At 35.7% G+C, this 6,933-nt stretch overlaps 1 protein-coding gene across 1 annotated transcript in view; it reads right to left on the reverse strand.

Moving 5' to 3' along the window:
* The window catches only part of LOC107730500 (sodium-dependent neutral amino acid transporter B(0)AT2), a 22,178-nt gene extending 21,896 nt beyond the window's left edge, over nucleotides 1–282 (reverse strand). The window contains exon 1 of the mRNA XM_016541344.1: nucleotides 129–282. The gene's annotated coding sequence lies outside the window, so the exon portion shown is untranslated. The remainder of the gene's footprint in view (nucleotides 1–128) is intronic.
* Between the last annotated feature and the right edge of the window lie 6,651 nt (nucleotides 283–6,933).

Here is a 6,933-nt window from a genome sequence, read left to right on the forward strand (position 1 = left end):
GCCCCAAATTTACTATGTCACCCATGTGCGAGGTTTCATCATTCACTGCATGTAATTGCGCAGCCGTTCTCTCCTCCTCATACCGTATGTTAAATAAGCACAATAGAATAGAAAAAAAATCAACTTACCTTATAACGAATCAAAAGGAGATGAGCTTAGGTTTTAAAATGGACTGTTTTGACTTGCAGGCGGTTTATATTCGATGGTTTGGACATGGAAGTACAGCTCATACACAATCTGATGTAAATGATGCAGGAGGCGCAGATGCTCTAGTCTTCTGTCTATCCGTATCGTTCGACCCACAGGAGATTGTAGAGGAAACTGATTTGAGTTCCCCGAAGAACTGAACTAGGCGTGTCTTGTGTAGGCTATTAATATAATATATTTGAACACATCAAATAATATGACAGTATTACATCGCATTTTGCTTTAAATTGCGTTCGTTATGTTTGTAAAATGATTTTAAATCTAAATCCCCCCCCCATTAAATGAAACCGAGTGGTACAACCCACTAGAGCGCCCACAAGCTGGTTTTTAGGGGTGTACCGGTATTGTAACCTCGTGCTTGGAAATCTTACATCAGCTTTACAATAATGGCTAAAATCTCAGATAATGACACAGACTTATGTGAGTCCAATAACGACGTGCTGGGAACGCTGCAGTTTTGTCTGGAATCTTATTATGTCTTTTGTTTTGTCTTAAAACTGGATATAGGCTACAGATAAAACTGTAAATTGTATACATGTAAAGTTTGGAATAAAGGTCTGAAACGCGCGCCTCTTCAGGAAATAAATGGCGCTATAAAGAAAACAAAATGACTTAGCCTAATAATTGAGACTTCTTGGTTACAATTGATGGGCAACTAGTAATAAAAATAGGCTAGGTGTTTTATATATGATTCCTTGGCTCATGTTCTAATCTCACATTATTTTCGGTCATAAATTTTGAATTTTTGAAAAACACATTTTGCGGACTAATCCTAGGATTGTACCCGAGCTCAATAAATCTTGCAGAAAGATTAGAATTCAAAAACAAGTTTGAGATCAACGTGGCTCCTATGTTGGCCAATGAATGCATGCGCTATTTTAAGTAAAACTAATTAACTCAAATAAATGAATAAAAAAGTAAAAATATAAATATTCCCATAAAACTCAGTATACTTATTTTAAGAACTTGTGGAAGCCTGCAAAGTTTGATGCTGTTTAGCAAAAGGGTGCGCTATAACAGTGATATTTACATTGTAAATTAAATAGATTGCCATACCTTGCATGACTTAAGTATTTATCAGAAAAAAAAAATGAGCAGCCTTCATAGTTTTTCCTTGTGGGAAAGGCCCTTTTTTAATTTTAAGAGCTTGTTCCTAAAATGTGTTTATTTGAACTTGTATAATAGAAAAAAAGAAAGGAAAAAAAAGAAAATGTGTCTGCCGGATGTGGATCAAGTGCTTGCAGAAAATTGTGCATTTCTTAAAGTGGTCATATGATGCGATTTCAATTTTTCCTTTCTTTTTGGAGTGTTACAAGCTCTTGGTGCATAAAGAAGATCTGTAAAGTTGCAAAGACTAAAGTCTCAAATCCAAAGAGATATTCTTTATAAAAGTTAAGAGTCAGCCCGTCATGCCTGGAGCTGATCCGTGCTGGTCGCTGAGGAAATCGGATCAGCTTTCACCGTGGACGAAGCGGAGTCCATCCCGGGGTCGTCACATGTGGTTGCCACAGGCATCACAATATAGTAGGGACGTAACATTTCCATCACACGCTTGAGGAATTCGGCCAATCACAACGCACTGGATAGCTGGCCAATCAGAGCACACCTCGCTTTTTCAGACCGATGAGCTTTGTAAAAATCGACGCGTTTCAGAAAGGCGGGGCATAGAGGAGAAACAATAATGTACAGTATGTGGAAAATTATGTGTTTTTTGAACCTTAAACTGCATAAACACATTTCATTACACCAAATACACAAAATAATGTTCTTTTTAGCAACATCATATGACCCCTTTAAAGGTTTTTAGTCACTCCCACCATTGAGGAACAGTGAGTGTGAAAGTTCTGGAAAGTGACTCTGATAGCCTATACGTAGTATATGCTAATTGGAAAACATGTAAATAATTTTTAAGTAATAAAGGGCTTTGTTGTTCCCAGTAGGCTAATGGCTGTTTGTGACATGTGATTGTCCTCTGCTGATAGCTGGAGGTGATCATAATGTTAGATGTTCCCGGAACTTTAGTGTGACGTTGCATTGCACTCAGCACATTGCGATGAGCCACAGGAGCAATTTCCATTGGTGATGAGGTTTAATCCATGACATAATTAGATGAAACATAAAGCTAACTATGCTACATACGTCTCAATGGACTAGTAGAACTAAATCTAAAATATTGAAATATCACTGCATCGGAATCATGCATTATACATGCATCCATTATACATCTCCCAATGGCTCTTGTCCGGGGCATTATTTTGAGAATGTTTCCAGCATGTGATGATAACAAACACACACCAGTCAGTCACAGATGGCAGGTTGTTCTACCTAACTGTTAAATAGTTAATGTGCTAACTACGCCATGAATTAGGTAACACAATGCTTTGCTGCTGTCACAAGTTTTGCTCTATTTTTTCCCCATCAATACCAGATGGTAAATTTGTTGGCTTACTTGTGGAGCAATCAAAATACAATATTTTGAGTTGAATAGTTTAATTAATTATCTGTGTATCATTGTGATAATTTATAGTATTCAGCTCTAGATTTTTAAATATCCATCTTTAAAAAATATTTAAAAGAGTCCTGGACTGAATGAGTGTCCAGCAATCACAAGAACATAGGAGGCTTTTCACAAGACCCTTGAGTGATTTAGTATTTAATGTAGTCTGACACTTTTCACATAGCATTGCTGAAACCCACCCATGCTGTAGTTACCTTTATCCTGATGAAAAAAGGTGGATAATACTCTTTTTTTTTTTTTTCTTTTTTTTTTTTCTATCTCCCTTTTTTATCTCCCTCTGTCCGATACCTTTTGTCATATCTTAACTGTCCATGTTCCAAGATAATCGAATTAATGTGGGAATTGGAGTGGACAGCGGTGCCTTCACAAGCTCTCGGAGATGTTTGACAATGAGGGGATTAATTTCAGTGTGGTCCTAAAGTCTTCTTTCTCAGGAATTTTGGCCTGTGCCTTTGGGTTCAATCTAGTTATGGAATAATCAGAAGGTTGAGAATGAAACTGAAAGGAAATACAGAGATACAACATACAACAAGATTTTATATCAGTAAGTTTGACTTTGAAAACTGGAACATTCACATATGAAATGGAATATGGAAATTGCAGTGACAGGGTTAAAAGGGACACCTGTGCAAACCTAGAAAAAATGACTATTTTGGTTAACATAGAATTAGAAGTTCCAAGAAAGTTATTACATGTAATTTTTTAAAGATTAAGCAGAATTAATTGAGTTTAGCAACTTAATATATTACTTGTGATTTTGTTAATTCCATTTAATGTTCTTTTTTTAGTTTGTCCAGTTCTTACATGCAGTATGTAGGGAGGTGGAAAACAACATTAGATGAAAATTCTATTAATAATAATAATAATAGTTTATATATACTGTATGTATGGTGTGTGTATGTGTATATATATATATATATATATATATATAGATAGATATGGTATTTTAAGTAAAAACATTTTTAAGGTTTTTGTAGTTAACCCTGATTCACACAACTTACAGGTATTTTCCCTAAACTTTGAGTGCTAATATGATATTGTAACAGTCAAGTTTACATATTTAGGAAAAAACATGTATTCTTTGGTGAGAATAGCTACAGGTGGCTGACAAAGGATTCAAATGGGATATATTACTGCTATTGGCCATTTTACTGTGATGTGCACAAAAGGACTTTACTCTTTTTAAAGATCCTGCTGTAACAAACTAGAGGGTTGTTTTATGTGGTTTATAATAGTAGCCCATAAGGAAGAATCCACGATCACAGATAGCAGCCCAGATCCGAAGCTGCCTTTTATTCAACAAGTTCTTTCTCTCCCTCTCACCCACTCTGAACGAATGAATGGAAACAATCAGCTTGAAGAGCAACAGACCAGTAACAGAAAACCCTTTACAGTATAAACACAGGGACACTATCCAAACTTGAGCTCTGTTCAGAGCAGAACAGGCTTTGACTGCCATAATCTGCAGTGTAAATCTGCAGCCACTGCCTGTCTAGTCTCTGTCTGGGTTCCATGCTCTCAGACAAAAGCTCCGGACACCTTGCCCACTAACAAAGGTCGATGCCACTCTCCGCTAATTGAAGCGGACAAGGCTTGCTGATGGGGCCTTTATGAGCAATTTAACTTGGTGAATGCTTCTTTGGGATCTGATGAAACACGGACAGTTGATTTGACTTCAGAAGCTGACTCCAGCAGGCACTCAGAGGAACTGATAATAAAAAATTGTGCCATGTTCAGGGAATAAAATATGTAGTTGAATGCTTTGAATAAAAAAGACTGCATGCCAAATGAATAATGTAAATAAAAAACACAGTCTGTCACAACTTATTGCAGTGAGAAGCTGGTCAGACTCAGTAGACCTTATCAATAAAACTACAAAACATCAACATTAGTCTAGTCCAGAAATAAATTACAGAATAGCCAACTTACTGTGTTGTAGAGAGAGGAGAAATGATTCTGCTAGTGCATCAAATGATTAATCTCAGCCTCCTTTTGAAATCAGTTTGTGCCTGATAGTTGCTAACCACAAAATACTATTTTTCAATTTAATGGCTGGTCTTGTTTCAATTTGTGTGTACTAATGCTCCACGCCACCATTAGGGAATGCTTTTAACTATGTGGCCACTAGGGGGCGACAAATATAAACAATAATGTGTGCTGGAAATAACTGCCCAGTTAATAACTCAAACAAATGTGGTTCAGTAAAAACAAACAAACAAATGTTTTTTAAAAACAGTTGTTAAAATGTGTATTTTGCTATTTTGTTTACGATTTTTCATTTAGTTCTCTACATTTAATTACTTACTTAGTTTCTTATTTATCTATATCAAAATGTAATCATAAATTGATTAAAACATTTGAAAGACGTGCATCCCGCAAATATTTAACCTGGCACAGCACAAGGGTTCTTCATGAAGTTTGTTCCTCACGCCACTCTGTACACTTTTTTTCCATAGCAACTACGGTTCGCATCGAATGTACAAACATGAGGTAAACAGAGAAGCAGGTGCTTTGCATCAAATAAAGGCAGAGTCAGAAAGACGAAGTGTTTGTTAAATACTTGTGACATGCTTTTCTGTGTACATCATTTTTTATACCGTTGCTATTACCGGTACATAGATATAGTTTGCTTCATTTGCAAATTTGCGCCTTTGCTTCGCACTCGAAAACCTTTCGTTTTCCCAGGGAGTTGGTTTACTTGATCCCGGACTAATGATGAATGACATCAAACAGGCAATAGACGAGGAGCTGATGAAATTAAACCTACATCCTTCTCAAAATGATTTTTTTATGTTTTAAATTTTTTATGCTGTCAAGTGATTATTTAAAAAAATAATCTAATTAATTAATGTACCAATTAATCAAATTAATCTCAAATTAATGAGATCAATTAATTAACATGAACATCATGTGCCAATTAAAGATAGTTATTATTAAAGATAATAGTTATTGTGTTCATTTAGAAAAAAAAACACTGAATAGACATTACAGAAAAGTAGCTGAAATATAAGTAGCTTTAGATAGAAATATTTTAATTCAACATACAAAAATACAAATAAATGGGTCAAGGTCATCTTTATTTATATAGCACCTTTAAACAACATGAATGCTGACCAAGGTGCTTCACAGTAACACAATACAATGATAAAAATACAATTTAAAGTTCAAATTTAAATCAACAGCTTAACCCATACAACCAAATAAAAATCAGGAATAAGAATTTAACTCACTAAGACCAACATATCCAACAAATTATAAATAGGCCTGCGAAAAGAGATACGTTTTCAATGATGATCTAAATGCAGATAAAGAAGATGATAACCTAACAGACTGAGGTAACGAATTCCACGGCTTAGGGGCTAATACAGAAAAGGCTCTGTCACCTTTAGATTTCAAACGAGACAATGGGACGCTTAATAGATTATCAGAGGATGATCTAAGAGATCTCCGGGGTGAGTATGGACAAATAAGGTCTGAGATGTAGACTGGACCATGCAAGGCTTTAAACACAAAAGTTAAAACCTTGTACTCAATGACATTTTGCCATGCAGAATGATTAGAATTACAGAGAATCTTTTATGACTGAGTGCTGGAATGATATTAGTTTCAATAGCCCCATATGAAAAAAAATGGCTGATTGAGAGAAAACGCAGCTGAGTCCGTCACAATTCATGCTGCATCTGATTACAATGTGTCTCTATAGACAAGCTCTTTCCCTAAAATTATTCAGCCTTGAGTGGAATATTCTCCCGATGAAAGATCCTGTCTAGGTAATGAGACTTGAGAATTGGCCATTCAATAATAAGAAACATTTCAAACTGGCTCTGAATGGAGCCTCACACAAATAAGCTATTGACTCAACAAGGACCTGGGAGTGATGAAAAGATAGCAGAGACTCAGAAATGTTTTTATTACCACTTAGAGCATCTCTGTGGAAAACCCACATACACACCCATGCCCAAACTGCACATAATCAGCAGCCAAACTCATCAAAATGGAAATTCAGTGCCTCTCAGATGATCACGCAACGGCCACAAAAGGCAGATAAAATGTAAAGTAAAACTGAGTTTCATGTGGCTTTTTAGTCAATGAAGAAAAAAGAAATATATTATACTTTGGTATGCTAAAACGAAAACAATTGTAGATATCCCTGATCCAAAACCCAGAAACACCTGAATGCAACTATTTTAAAGTGAATTCACAATTCA

This window comes from Sinocyclocheilus rhinocerous, unplaced genomic scaffold, assembly GCF_001515625.1.
Source record: "Sinocyclocheilus rhinocerous isolate Xijiao unplaced genomic scaffold, SAMN03320098_v1.1 scaffold13, whole genome shotgun sequence".
In the NCBI taxonomy this organism is placed as follows: domain Eukaryota; kingdom Metazoa; phylum Chordata; class Actinopteri; order Cypriniformes; family Cyprinidae; genus Sinocyclocheilus; species Sinocyclocheilus rhinocerous.